Source organism: Hakea prostrata, chromosome 8 (genome assembly GCF_041222555.1).
Source record: "Hakea prostrata isolate BN-2017 chromosome 8, UWA_Hpros_2, whole genome shotgun sequence".
In the NCBI taxonomy this organism is placed as follows: domain Eukaryota; kingdom Viridiplantae; phylum Streptophyta; class Magnoliopsida; order Proteales; family Proteaceae; genus Hakea; species Hakea prostrata.
Genome location: NC_142607.1, coordinates 50,151,779 through 50,165,071, shown reverse-complemented (window position 1 = coordinate 50,165,071; position 13,293 = coordinate 50,151,779). Strand labels below are relative to the sequence as shown.

The window sequence follows — 13,293 nt, the reverse complement described above, 5'->3', positions numbered from 1 at the left end:
ATCTCCTTCGCCCAAGTTAGCCCAGATCGATGGGAGAATCCATACCGTAGGCTGAGATTCTCGGAAATCCTTGGCATTCATCAATATCAAGGCTCGTCAGTCTTGGAGGAAGACACGAGATGCTCGTCAAATTAGTGTCATACAATTTAAGGCTTTTCATAGCAGTTACCTGAGAAATTTTAACTGAGAGATCCACTGTACTCTGCTCATGCCAAGACTCTATTTGAAGGTCTACCAGTGATGTCATACAATCCAAATTCTCTGCAAACTTTGCCATAGCGCTTCCTGTTAATTTGAGTTTTCGGAGATTAGTCAACTTATTGATTTGACTTGGTATATCATTTAGTTTCTTGCACGAACCAATGTTTAATATGACTAATTTTGTGAGACAACAAATGGATGTATGAATCTCAACCAAATTCTCACAAACTTGAAGTAGCAAAACCTCCAAAAATTGATTTTCTGAAAGATCAGGAGTCTTAGCCAGTTGACGACAATATAATAAATTTAGAACCTTTAACTTTGTCGCCATCTGCAAAAATAAAAAATAAAAAATTCATATTAACTTCTATAACTTGAAAAAGGTTCATTTTTTAAAAAAAACTTTCAACTAACCCACCATTGGCATTTGTCATTGTCATTTTACTGATAAGAAATACTACATGAATATTGTAACTAAGTAAATTGGATACTAAACGATCGTAATAATTAGAAATTAAATATGAGAATATCATACTCATCTTCAATTAGTTTTAGAAGATTTTGAATTCCGTTAAATGGATATGAATACAAATTTAAAAACTGATTACTACTACCATCCATTTACGTCCCCAATTTGTAATTCGAAAATGTTATTTGTAATCACAATGTTAATTCGATTCTGTATGACGATAGTGTAATATAAATTGCATTGTGAGAACAAATAGGTTTGAAGTGATTGACCAAGTCCACCTCCACCCACCCTACATCTAAGAATGTACTACCGTTATCATTAAGTAGGATATAATATTCTATATAAGACTTAATAATTTTTTTAAAATGACCTAATCTACATATAATATTCAATATTATATACTGATCTTTTAAACCTTAAAACCAATAAAATAAAAGAAGCTTTGAAATTCAAACCTATGTCACTTTATACCTCTGCTCTTTTCATCTTTCTACCTTTTGGGCTTGTAGACCCATTCTTGTGAGTTGTGGTCCACTTGTGGACTAACTTGATGATAATCTTATAGAAAAAAATATGTTACCATCTAATGCTGCTGGACATCGTAGCTAGGTACCACCAAGTCGACAGCAAAAAGCCTAGGAAAATCCAATATCATATCATTTGATATATTATAATACAATAATGAATGAATATAATACGGAAGAAAAAAAACACACAACATAATGATAATCGTATAAGATGAATGTATCAAGCTATACAAGTTGTTCAGTGTAGATGATGACAATAAAGCTAGAGTGGTGAAATCTTGCAAATTAACTCAGTAGCTAGAAGAATAAATGAGAAAATTCTCATGTTAGTTCTGCTGATCACATACCGAAATATATATTTTATTACTTTGCCGTCCCTTTTGGAGATCAAGATTTGAGAGAGATCGAAATATATATATTTTTGTCTTCCTGTCACCTTGAGAGAGATTGAAATGTATATTTTTGTCTTCTTGTCCCCTTGAGAGGGACCGAAATATATATATTTTAGTCTTCCTGTCACCTTGAGAGAGACAGAAATATACAATTTTTGGCCTCTTGTCACCTTAAGAGGGACCGAAAATATATATTTTTGTCCTCTTGTCACCTTGAGAGGGACAAAAATATATACTTTACTACTTTCAAAGCAAGCTAGGTTTCAGCTGCTTTACTACTTTCAAAGCAAAAATATATACTTTACTACTTTTCAGCTAGCTTTACAGCTTTACAAAAATATATACTTTACTACTTTCAAAGCAAGCTAGGTTTCAGCTGCTTCTCTCTTCCTCTCTTCCTCTCTTCCTCTCTTCGTAGCCCCTCTTTCCTTTTCGCTTTAGCTATTAAAAAAAAATCATATTATTACATTATTAAATTTACAATTTACAAGTTGCAAAAAGAAGTAGTATTTATGGGAAGAAGAGACGGAGAGGGGAACATATGTCCAACTACTTAAATGCCACTGGCCCACTGTACTTATCAAACGGTAACTATAGACACAGTGTAAAGAACGCCGGCAACGTTTTGTCAGATTTTAGTGGCACTGAATCTTCAGCAGACACCAGTCTCCACCTTCTAATATTATTCAAGGGAAGAGAGAGTCGAGTCCAGATCCTCACCCACCCCGTCGGGGGAGCACAGACCGCTCCCTAACGGCTTCCCAACCACACAAACACGTGGGACCCTCAGGTGAAAAATACCTTTTGAAAAAATATTTAAAAAATCAAAAATTTACCTGTGGCCCCCACGTGTTTGTATGGTTGGGAAGCCGTCGGGGAGCGGTTCTGTGCTCCCCGACGGGGTGAGGATCCGGACTCGAGAGAGACAACACTTCTCTCACGCTTCCAGATGATTGAAAGAAGCCACAAAAAGAAAAGAGAAAAAAAAAATGGATTTTTACTTGCGACAGCAGCAGCCGACGGCCCTGATTTGGCCACATCATCGCAATTTGAATGGATGGTTAAGATTTAACTAATAATGAGGGTTTTTGTGAATTTTTTTTTCACACCTTAAGGAATTAAATTTTATTAATTCACATTCTAAGTCCCTTATTCACCCGACATCTCCTATGTTCAACTCTTCTTCATCTCTGAGAGTGTGGATACCTACTCCAATCAGTGCGTTAAACATAAAACCCATTTCTTCCAAGCCTATGGATGACGGCGAGAAGTCTAAGAAACCACAGGCGAATCCATCCACTCCGTCCGCCCCCCAGGCCAAGTCTACTGTCCCAGTTAAGCGACCTATCAAGTCAGACAAGGATGACAACAAAGATTCCAAGAAAAAGAAGAAGTCTGTGGATGATGAGGATGACCCCGGGATCTCTGAGGATACTGAGAAGAAACCTGGCAACGATTAGAAAAATCAGCTTTTTCAGGAGTCCGGATCTGCAACCCCGTCGGGGAGCACTACCACCACAAAAAATAGGGGGGCACAGTGGTGGTGATGGGAGGGTTTTTTTTTTTTAATATTTTTAGTGGTGGGGCCCACCATTTTTGTGGTGGAAAAACCTTCGAGGGGCACTCTGTGCTCCCCGTCGGGGGTGATGATCCGGATTCCTTTTTCAGAGGCTTTGGACCGAGGATGATGAGCTTGTCGTTTTGAAGGGCATGCTCGATTACTACTCCAAGAAAGGGATGGACCCAGTTGCGGATATGAATACCTTTCATGATTTCATTAAGAAATCCCTCCGTTTCAATGTCTCTCGAAATCAATTGTATGATAAAATCAGAAGGCTGAAGAAGAAGTATATGAATAACACCGCTAGGGCTAGGGAAGGGGAGGACCCTCATTTGGGTGTGTCTCGTTCAGCTAAAATTGCTGCTGGTTTGCCCCAATCAAAAGCTATATATTCAACTTTTGTCAGATGTTCCAAAGGGTTCTGCAAAGTTAGAGGTTTTGTTGGGGTAATTGTATTACAAATTCTTCAAACACACAAAAATAAAATTGCAATACAATTGAGAGATGAAGATCTTTAGCAAATCCGAAGAGCTTGAAGTTGCAATCGAACGAACCACCGATCGATGATGTTGAGTCACACCTTAAGTGTTGGCTTTAATGTAATTGATGCACCCTACTACCAAGGGTTCTTCGCACCACCACCTTTAAGATAAAGCAACCTCCAATTAGAAGATGAGGTAGTTCTTCCAGTCCCTTCAAGGAGCCAAAAGCTAGAGCACAACACTTAGACAAATTCAAAGAAAGAAATTAACTTTGTAACACAAATTATGCAAGTGTGAGGAGTGTCTCTATTCCACACCACATGCAAGGAAATGTTGGGTTTATATAGGCCCAAACCTCACCTTACACCCCTTAGGATTCTTAAGACAATGAATTAGAGAATCAATTCTCCACTAATGGAGAATCAATGGCTTGTCCCTCCTCCACTAATGAGAATAAACCATCTTGACCTAACCTCCCCACTACTTGGATAAGTAACTCTCATATTCACTTCTTTGGAATGAATTGGATTTAATCCATTCAAACACCTTAACCCCACTCATGGTAATGGCCATCAATTGTCATGAAGTTGAAATGAAAAATGAATGTCAAGAGTTAGAATTTGAGTAAATTCCATCATTCAAGTAAGCCCACCTCATCACCATGATCAAGACCTTTAAGACACATGACCAATGTCATGAAGAATCTCATAACCAAGGTCATGAATGGCCTGCTTTACTCATGGTGCCTCATTACCACCCTTTCCTCATGGGTCCCACACACTAACAAAATAATTAAATAAAAGAAATGCAAAAAACTAATTTTGAAACTTAATATAGATTTTTAATAAAAAACCTAACAGGTTTCAAAGGGTTCTGCAAAACCAGAGGTTTCAAAGGGTGCAGTGAAGGAAGACGAGGAAATCGATTGGTCTATGTATCCACATTTCATTGAGTCATTCCAAGCTCCCATAGAGGCTTCGTTTATGAGCATGCCAAGAATGGGAGACAGCTTTGTGAAAGAAGGTTTCCGTCTGCTCGGCAGTTCATAGTTGAACGAATTGGAAAAGAAATGTCGTGAGCTCCGAAGGGAAGAAATTGATCTTTTCTTTAAGCGTCTGGAGCTAATGGGGGAGCAGACTAAGCTCTTTCAGGAAGCGTACATAAAACGCATCACCTCTTTAACGCACTGATCGGAGTAGGTATCTACAGTTTTAGAGATGAAGAAGAGTTGAACAGAGGAGAGGTCGGGTGAAACGAGGGACTTACTCATGTAAATTAATAAAATTTAATTGGAAAAATTACATGATTAACCACTTTTAGTCTTCCTTTACAAAAATAACCACTCAATGTTTTAGTTAACAAAACTAGCTAAAATTAAGTTTGAGTTTACAAAACTAACAAAAATAGTGATTTTTCATTACTTTGACATTTTTAACCCCTAAAACTAACCACATTGGAAAGGAAAAATCACTATTTTGTTCAAAAAGGGAAAGTCACTAATTTTTCATTCTCTTTGGACATTTTTACCCCTATATTGGTATGATTAATTTTAAGGATAAAAATCACTATTCTTTAAATAGCGATTGTTTATTTCTTATTATTTTTTGACCACCTCTTAGTGCAAGATTGTTTCTAGCTCATACATGAAGTGAAAAAAAAATAAAAAGAAGCAAACTCTATCGGAGTTGAAACTTAATATGGGACCAAGGAATATGACAACCCACAAAATTTGAGCCCCTTTCTAATGGCACCCTGAATCAAAAGGTAGGTGTTTGACTAACTCAAGGAAAAAATTACTTTTCTTTTATAACTCATTTTGGTTCAAAATATGTCGCAATTCATGGTTTAAAGGATTATTCATTGACCTTGCCATTGGTGAGGTCATAATTCTTCAATTCCAATAGTAATTGTTGAAATCTTTTAATAAACGGAGCATAGGCCATATCCACCTACAATGTGGATAGTTAATATCACTAAATCTAAAATGCTAATTGTACCCTCACATTGCTAAAGCTTCAAAGCTTCATATATAGTCTCGGTGAGTTGTAATCTACACAACCTAACCCTATAATGTTGAGTTAACTTAAGAATAACGAGGCCCCAAAAAATCACAAAATTCAAGAAATGATGAAATAAAGTCGAACTTTAGGGCTCCAAAGCATACCTCACCTATAGTAATCTTCCATCGTAGAGTTTGATTAGGTCATCTAAACGAAATACCTATTATAAAAGGAAGAAGAAGTAAAATACTAAACAAGTCTCTTAAAATTTTAGTTTTTCGGCAATGGCAACAATCATACAACCACTCTTAGATTAAGTCCTCTGACTGAACATTCAATGTTACAAATATTTCAATTCTTGAACCAAAAATACAAAACAAGACACCATAACAAGCTGACAACCCCAAAATAAGAGATTTTTTTTTCTTCTTTTCTACACTTACTAAAAATTAATAGAACACATTGAGAGTTCTAAAGTTGAACAATATTTAAAAATATGTTATTCATATAAATATTGATGCACTTTCTATTATCAAGTCTTACTAACCAAATTTATGCACTCAAACTTTATAATAATTTGGTTGAAACCATGTTTGCCAACTAAACAAACCTTTCCTGAGAGCGCTGGCTTTCTCAATGAGTGCCAGAGCTACAACAAATACTCTTTGAGTATGCTAGAATAAAACCACCATTGAATTCTAGAGAGTAATGTTAATTCGCAAAAACGAGTTCAAAGAGTTAGCTTATTGGCAAAGACGAGGGCCTTATAAAGAAAGGTCATGGGTTTGAATCTCCAAATATAAAATAATTATCTCCCTTGTATAAAGTTAGTCGTACAAATAAATAAATCATACTACTATACCATTATTACAAAAGTATGAACTCAAAAAGATGACTATATTTCACTTATCTAAAAAGCCTCTTTCCATTTAAATTATTAACCCTTTGAGTGATTAAAAAAAGAATATCCAAAGTGTAATCAACCATTCATAATGAATATGTTGAATTAAATAAATAAATAAATAAAACCATGGTAAATGAATATTAAAAAAAATTAAAATGACCTAATTTATATATCAAAATGACATGTTCAATAAACTCCAGAAAACATTTGACCAGTCAATAAAATGCCAAAAATATGCCAGTTAATACAAATTTATTGATTAAATATTAATCATTTTTTAACTTGGAAGTTAGAGACGGCCCACCGCACCATGGAATTCATGTTTTTTTTTTGATAAACAGCACCATGGAATTCTCAATCCATGAGAAATGATGATATGAGTTCAATAAATTGATATTTTATTGTTACTTTTATTAATATTTTTCAATTAGATCCAACAAATTAATCGGAATGCACCATAACATTTTCAATTATTGAGAAACGTATTTAAAGGGCTAGTTTAGTTGTAAGGGTGTCAAAACCTAACTTGAACGGTTAAAATCGGACTGAATCAGCTCGTTATAGCCCAAACCGAAGCTTAATGGGTCGTGTTTGGGCTGAACAACCTCAATTCGCACTGGTTTGGACAAGTCAAGGCCAGCCCGTGTGTTGCCCACTAGCTTGAACCGTTTAGCACGAAACCAAACTGTTAAATCCGTTATAAATAAATTAAATAAAATTAAATTAAATGTAAAAGACGGAAAATCTCAAATATGTTCAAGGTGATCAGCCCTTGTTTTGCTTTGGAATATGCATACAATAAGCCTGTCAAAGCCTTCGTCATTTGGAAGATGGACTTAATAAATATTTAGCAAATGTATTATCACTTGAAAATCTTTTGATACTTTATTTGATCCATTTTTACAAGTATCGGAAGGGAAGGAGAATAAGCAGAAACAACCCACTAAATTCATCAAGATGCCATTTTTTTTGTATATTAATTCTATAATTTTCATTTATTTGTAGAAAAAAAGTTTTTAGTTTTAAACACCTAACACAAGAGACTTAGAGAGAATTTAATGCTTATATATGTTTACATGCTCTTAATAAATTCCACACATCAACAAGCTATTCAAAACATACCGCTAATAAACCCAAACCTAAACCGCACTAGCTCGAAACCATTATTTTTTTAATGGCCATGTTTGGGCTGTGTATTTTTCAACCTAAAACGGGCCCAACCCAATCCATTGACACCCCTACTTGGTAGGACTACAACAAGGTAAGGCTAGGCCGAGCTTTTGGAATCCAAAGCCCAACCAAATATATTTTAATCTAAGTCCATTCTCTTCCTAATCCTAATCCTAATTCATGGCCAAATTAAGATTATAGTCCTTGACATTAAGCCTTTAAAGGCCAAGCCAAGTCCATTCCGGTCCTGATTGGCCATGTCCCTAGCTCTGACTCTAATCTTGATTAATTATGGCTTTGATTTACCATGTCCTTGTCTATATTTCTAATTCATTGACATTAAATATCAAGGAAAAAATTTGGGCCATAATTAAGGTCATAATCATGGCCAAAATCAGAACCAAGAAAAAATTAGGGACGAGTCAGGATAGGGCCAATGTTTGGGCTGTGTATTTTTTAACTTGTTCTCAGGGCCAAAATCTTGAGTCTAAGCCCTATTCGAGCTCAGAGCGGATCAACACCGTCAAGATAAAAATTGCACCCTAAAAGTTGGTAAAAGAGTAATAATGTCTTATCAATAAGAGATTTGGTATAAAATACTTACCACCCTTGTAAAAAGTCATGGATTCAAAAAACAAATTCATATCCATTTGAGTGAAAATTTCAAATGTCTTAGAAATAATTTGGCAAAATTAGCAGCATGATCGCGTTACCGTCAAAACGTGGTCAACCAATATACCTTTGAAGATGGTCACGTGTATTTGGACAGCTAAGCATGAATTTAACGACCTCTGTGTTCGTCATTGGCATTACTTGTCAAAAGCTCATTGGATTAACTTCTGCCACATCAGCAAAGTATAACACGTCATTACATAAGATTTTTTCCACTGTGTTAATGACCAATAAGGTTTGTTTGAAGATGCTGTTTCGTTTCACTTGATTCGTCTCTATATTTCTGAAAACCACTGAAACTCTACTGTGCGAAGGAAAACAATAAAAAGGGTAACGTAAGTGTTCGTTACCTTTCTTCCTCCTCTCCTCCGAAGAAAGATCGATTTCTGCATCGTTTTCCGGCGAGAGACGACCAAGGAAGAGAGAGAGAGAGAGAGAGAGAGAGAGAGGGGGAGAAAGAATGCATTCCTTTGAACTCATCAGAGGTTGACGATGGGGAGTGGAAAGTGCAAGGGCAACCTTACTGGTAGAAGGAACTTCTCTACTCCTGAAGAGATGCATAAACACTGAACCCTCATTCATGCATAATGTTTTGTTTTTCTTTGCTTCTCTTCTTTTTCTTTTTTCCTTCTTTCGTCGTAGAAGAAATTAGAGTTTCTGTATTATTATTGGTTGTGGGAATGCTTTTGGAACAAGATTGACGAATTTTATTGCAATATCAGTGTTTGTTCAATTCAACGAATAAGAAACAATTTATGGGTTGCGTATTTCTGATAAAATCAGTCAGATAATTGATTGTGGGATCCTTTGGAACACAGCTGAAACTAGGTCAGTGTTGAATCACAAATTCTTATTGTTAGCACACGGATTCGATACCGGAACCTTGCTTAAGCGAACCAAACTGCTTACCACTTGGACCAACCCCGTTGGTAAAAAATACCCTTTATTATATTATCTTTTACTAAAGTCTTGTAGGAATTCTATTAATTAATGGCTGATATACATATAATATATTGGTGATGGAGGTTAAAAAAAATGAATGGTGGAGATTCAATTTGGACCATAGGCACTTCATTGCTATGCATTTAAAGCTCAACCCCTCACTCTTAGGTCACTAGATTTTCGTTGTTAGCGTTTCACTGCTTGGAAAAATAAATTTATTGAAATGATGGCAACTCATTCCATACATCTGCTGGTTATCTCTTGTCTGATCAAGATCGGATTATCTCCTAATTCTACCAACTTAATAAGAGTTTGAAAACATAACTAAATCCAAAAGAACATGGATTTTTCTTGGGTCCTGCACCGTCAAGCCAGCCGTCCTGGATTGGTTATATTATTAAAAAAAATCGTAAAACCTATTAGAGCATGCGTTTTTGTGTTTGGTTCGGTCCAGCTCATTAATGCGGTTCAAGTTGAACGGTTCGATTTAACGTTTTATACCGATTTCAAATCTACGATATACTAATTCAAAAATCGTGCTTGAGTCATGAGATTTTCATAAAAGCAAAACTGCCCTTTTAGTTGGCTTTGAATTTTTTAAGAACATAGACACCATTTCCTAGATTTATCCTTTAAAAAAATATTTATTGAATTATGGTTCAAAAATACCCTTATCAAAATTAAGGAAATTAATAGTATAGATCAAATCTCTCGGGACTTTCCACGCCTCCCATTTACCCCATAAATCTTCTGTATTCACGTTCTCTGAATGAAGAATATAAACGGACCTCAAGGAGGGAAGGTTAAAAGACAAATCAAATCCCATGTTGTGAATCCGGAGATTTCAACAATACTAGCAAGATCTACATTTGCATATGAGAAACCTCAGCCCCTTAAAGCAATGCGTTTTGTGTTTGAGTTCGGACCCAAGAAAAGTGATTGATTTGCGGTTAAGCAATAGAATTGGATTCGCTTGGTTTTTTCGTTGTTAACCTTTATTTACCTGGAATGTTCAAAAACGTATATACTAATTCAAAAACTTCAGCGCTTGAATTGAGATATTTCAAAATGTTTTAGGCCTGTTTGGTTACATGAATTCTCAGAGATTTCAAATCTGTGGATTCTGCAGTGGTGAAAGGAGAAGATGACAACCCGTTTGGTTGTAAAAATCTCTAGATGGAAGGTGAAATCTAGAGATTCACATCCTTTTACACTAAAAATATGAATTGGTAGATTTTGTGGTTTGTTAGGGGTGAATTTTATTTTTCTTTCAGAGATTTCTATCTATCTATTGGCTTGTTATTACAGGTTTTCGCGCTTGTAGTGGACAAGGCAAATCACGTCGATCAATTAGTTTTTTAGGATGAATCCATTTTGAATTTCGATTCCACAACCAAACACCTAATTTTACAAATTATAACTCCATAGATTTGAAATCTATAGATTTGAAATTTCTAAATATTTGAAATCTTCAAACTCATGTTACCAAACAGGCCCTTAAAAAACACAAATCTGTAACCGCCCAACCCTCATTTCGTGATTTCGATTTCGAGATCGACGCATCAGGAGAAGAAGAAGAAGCAAGGAGGTTGAACAAGGATCTTGAAGGCGCATTGCTTAACGTTGTAGTGTTTGTCATCCTCATAGCTGCTGTTACTTTCCTCCTTGTCATTCTCTACTACTTCTCTGCTTTCTTCGTGTTGGGTTCTATGAGTGGATCGATATTTCTGTCTATAATCCAGCATTTCTTCGATACCTATTGATGCTATTACGTGCTCCATTCTGCTTTTCACCTTTACTGTGGTCGGTGTTCTGTCGGTTTTCTTCGGTGGAATTCCGATTTTCTTACGGCAGGGCTATGTGGTTCTTCTTGGGATAATTGTTGCCGCTTGGTTTTCCAAATTACCTGAATGGACGACCTGGGTTCTGCTTGTAGCCCTGGCTGTGTACGATTTGGTTGCCATTGAAGCTCTTGGTTGAGCTTGCTTCGAGCAGGGAGGAATAACTTCCGGCTCTGATGTACAAAACTCGCCCTACCGTATCGTCAAACCATGGGGGTTGTGGATCATCGCTGGGTCGTCGGAGTTAGGCTTTGTTGAACTTCAACCGCCGCCACGGAATAACGAAAATCGTCTTGGAGTGGTCTATGTCGGTTTGGCTCGGTTCAAACTCAACATATGCAGGAAGCCAGGAACCAAATGATTTTTTTTTTTTTTCGGTAAAAAAAAATGATTCTCATTATTTAGAAAATTTCGGTAAAAAAAAATGATTCTCGTTATTAATTTAGAAATTTCTGCTTTTCCGTAGGGGGTTTAACGGTCATTTTGCTACACCCTGCGTCTACCGCAAAATCCTCACTTATGTTATGACTATGTATTCCAGCATTATTTTGGGTCTCTTCATGTAGCTTCTTGTGAGGAGGTGTGTGGCATGTGATTGCAAATGCAATTACTGAAGATCTGTAAAGCCTCAGAGACAAAAATAAATCCCTCACATGAAACTCAAGGACACAAAAATCTATTTTTCAGAAAACCCACAAACTCCATATGGCATGGAAACAAAGAGAAAAAAAGGAAAAGGCAAAAAAGCATAACAAAGAAAGAAGAAGTAGCCCAATTTCATTATATAATGAAGATCAGAATGATAAAGAAAGGGTAAAGCATAGCTTGATCTCACCAGAGAAGTCATGTTCATTAATTCACTGGGATTTTTAGTAGTTAAAACTTAAAAAGTGACAACTGATAACAGTTATTCAACAATCCCATTACCTGCACTCCTTTCATTTTCTGTAATAATCCTTTACAAATGGCTAACAAGTTCTTGCTACAGAAACGATTTAACACCTGATGAATTTGCAGATACATGGAAGGCCAATCTTTCCTGATGTCAAAAAGGTGTAGTTGATTGCAAGTAGCACTGGTTGTCATCATCAACAAACTGAAACCAAAAACAGAGATTTGAAACATTCAGGTGACCACATAACAATAACAATCAGGCTGAGCTCGTAATTAAAGAAAACTAGCAATATTAATGTCAAGTTACTTGAATTCATGTAGAAACAAACATATATATGTTAGTGATGAGCCTTATTTGCTTTTCTTCAATGTCATGGACAAATCAGCATTCAGTGATTCAAGTCCTTACAAAGGACATCAGCAATGAGGCTGAGATCTCGATCTATTTAAACAATCCATTTAGAAGAAGGATTGAAGGGATAACAGTAAATGAGAAAAAGACTTGAGGAGAGTCTTTTGTGCCCATGAACACTAAGATAGTTTCCATCTCATATAAACATGTCCCATGTTACAGTCTGGAATCTGGACCACCATTTTCGACAATTAAGAAGGTATATATATTACTGATATATGATGCCCATTGGTGATCCAAGTCCAACAATACATGCTGCAACCAGAAACCTCAATCACAGATTGATCGACAAGTAGACAATGTAGTGGGTTCCATCATTATGGCTTCAACCTGCCAAATTAAGGCCTTGAAAGCTCCAACATATTTTAGAAATAGTGCATTTAGAGCTCAACCCCTCACTCTTAGGTCACTAGATTTTCGTTGTTGACGTTTCACTCCTTGGAAAAATAAATTTATCGAAATGGTGGCAACTCATTCCATACATCTGCTGGTTATGATCACCTGATTCTACCAAATTAATAAGAGTTTGAAAACGTAAGTAAACCCTAAACCCAAGGAACATATGTTATACTAAATAGCTCTTTTGGAAAGGTTATAGAATTTGAAGCACCCAAATGGGGCGCATTTAGAATGGGTGCATGCATTTTAAAGACTGAAAGATTGATAGTTTCACCACTGTAGATTGCTGTCCAGGTATCAAATTGTTTAATTTGGCTTAGCATGACCAAGGTTTAAAGTATCGGTATTGAGTATCGTATCGGCCAGGTGATTTTAAGAGATGTATCGTCTTGTATCGAGTATTTCATCGCTCTGAGTAATGTAT

The 13,293-nt window shown here is 36.1% G+C and overlaps 1 pseudogene; it reads left to right on the top strand.

Annotated features, from left to right (window-relative positions):
* The first annotated feature begins 2,761 nt into the window (after window positions 1-2,761).
* Window positions 2,762-11,303, top strand: LOC149008425 (uncharacterized; annotated as a pseudogene).
* Window positions 11,304-13,293: the final 1,990 nt, after the last annotated feature.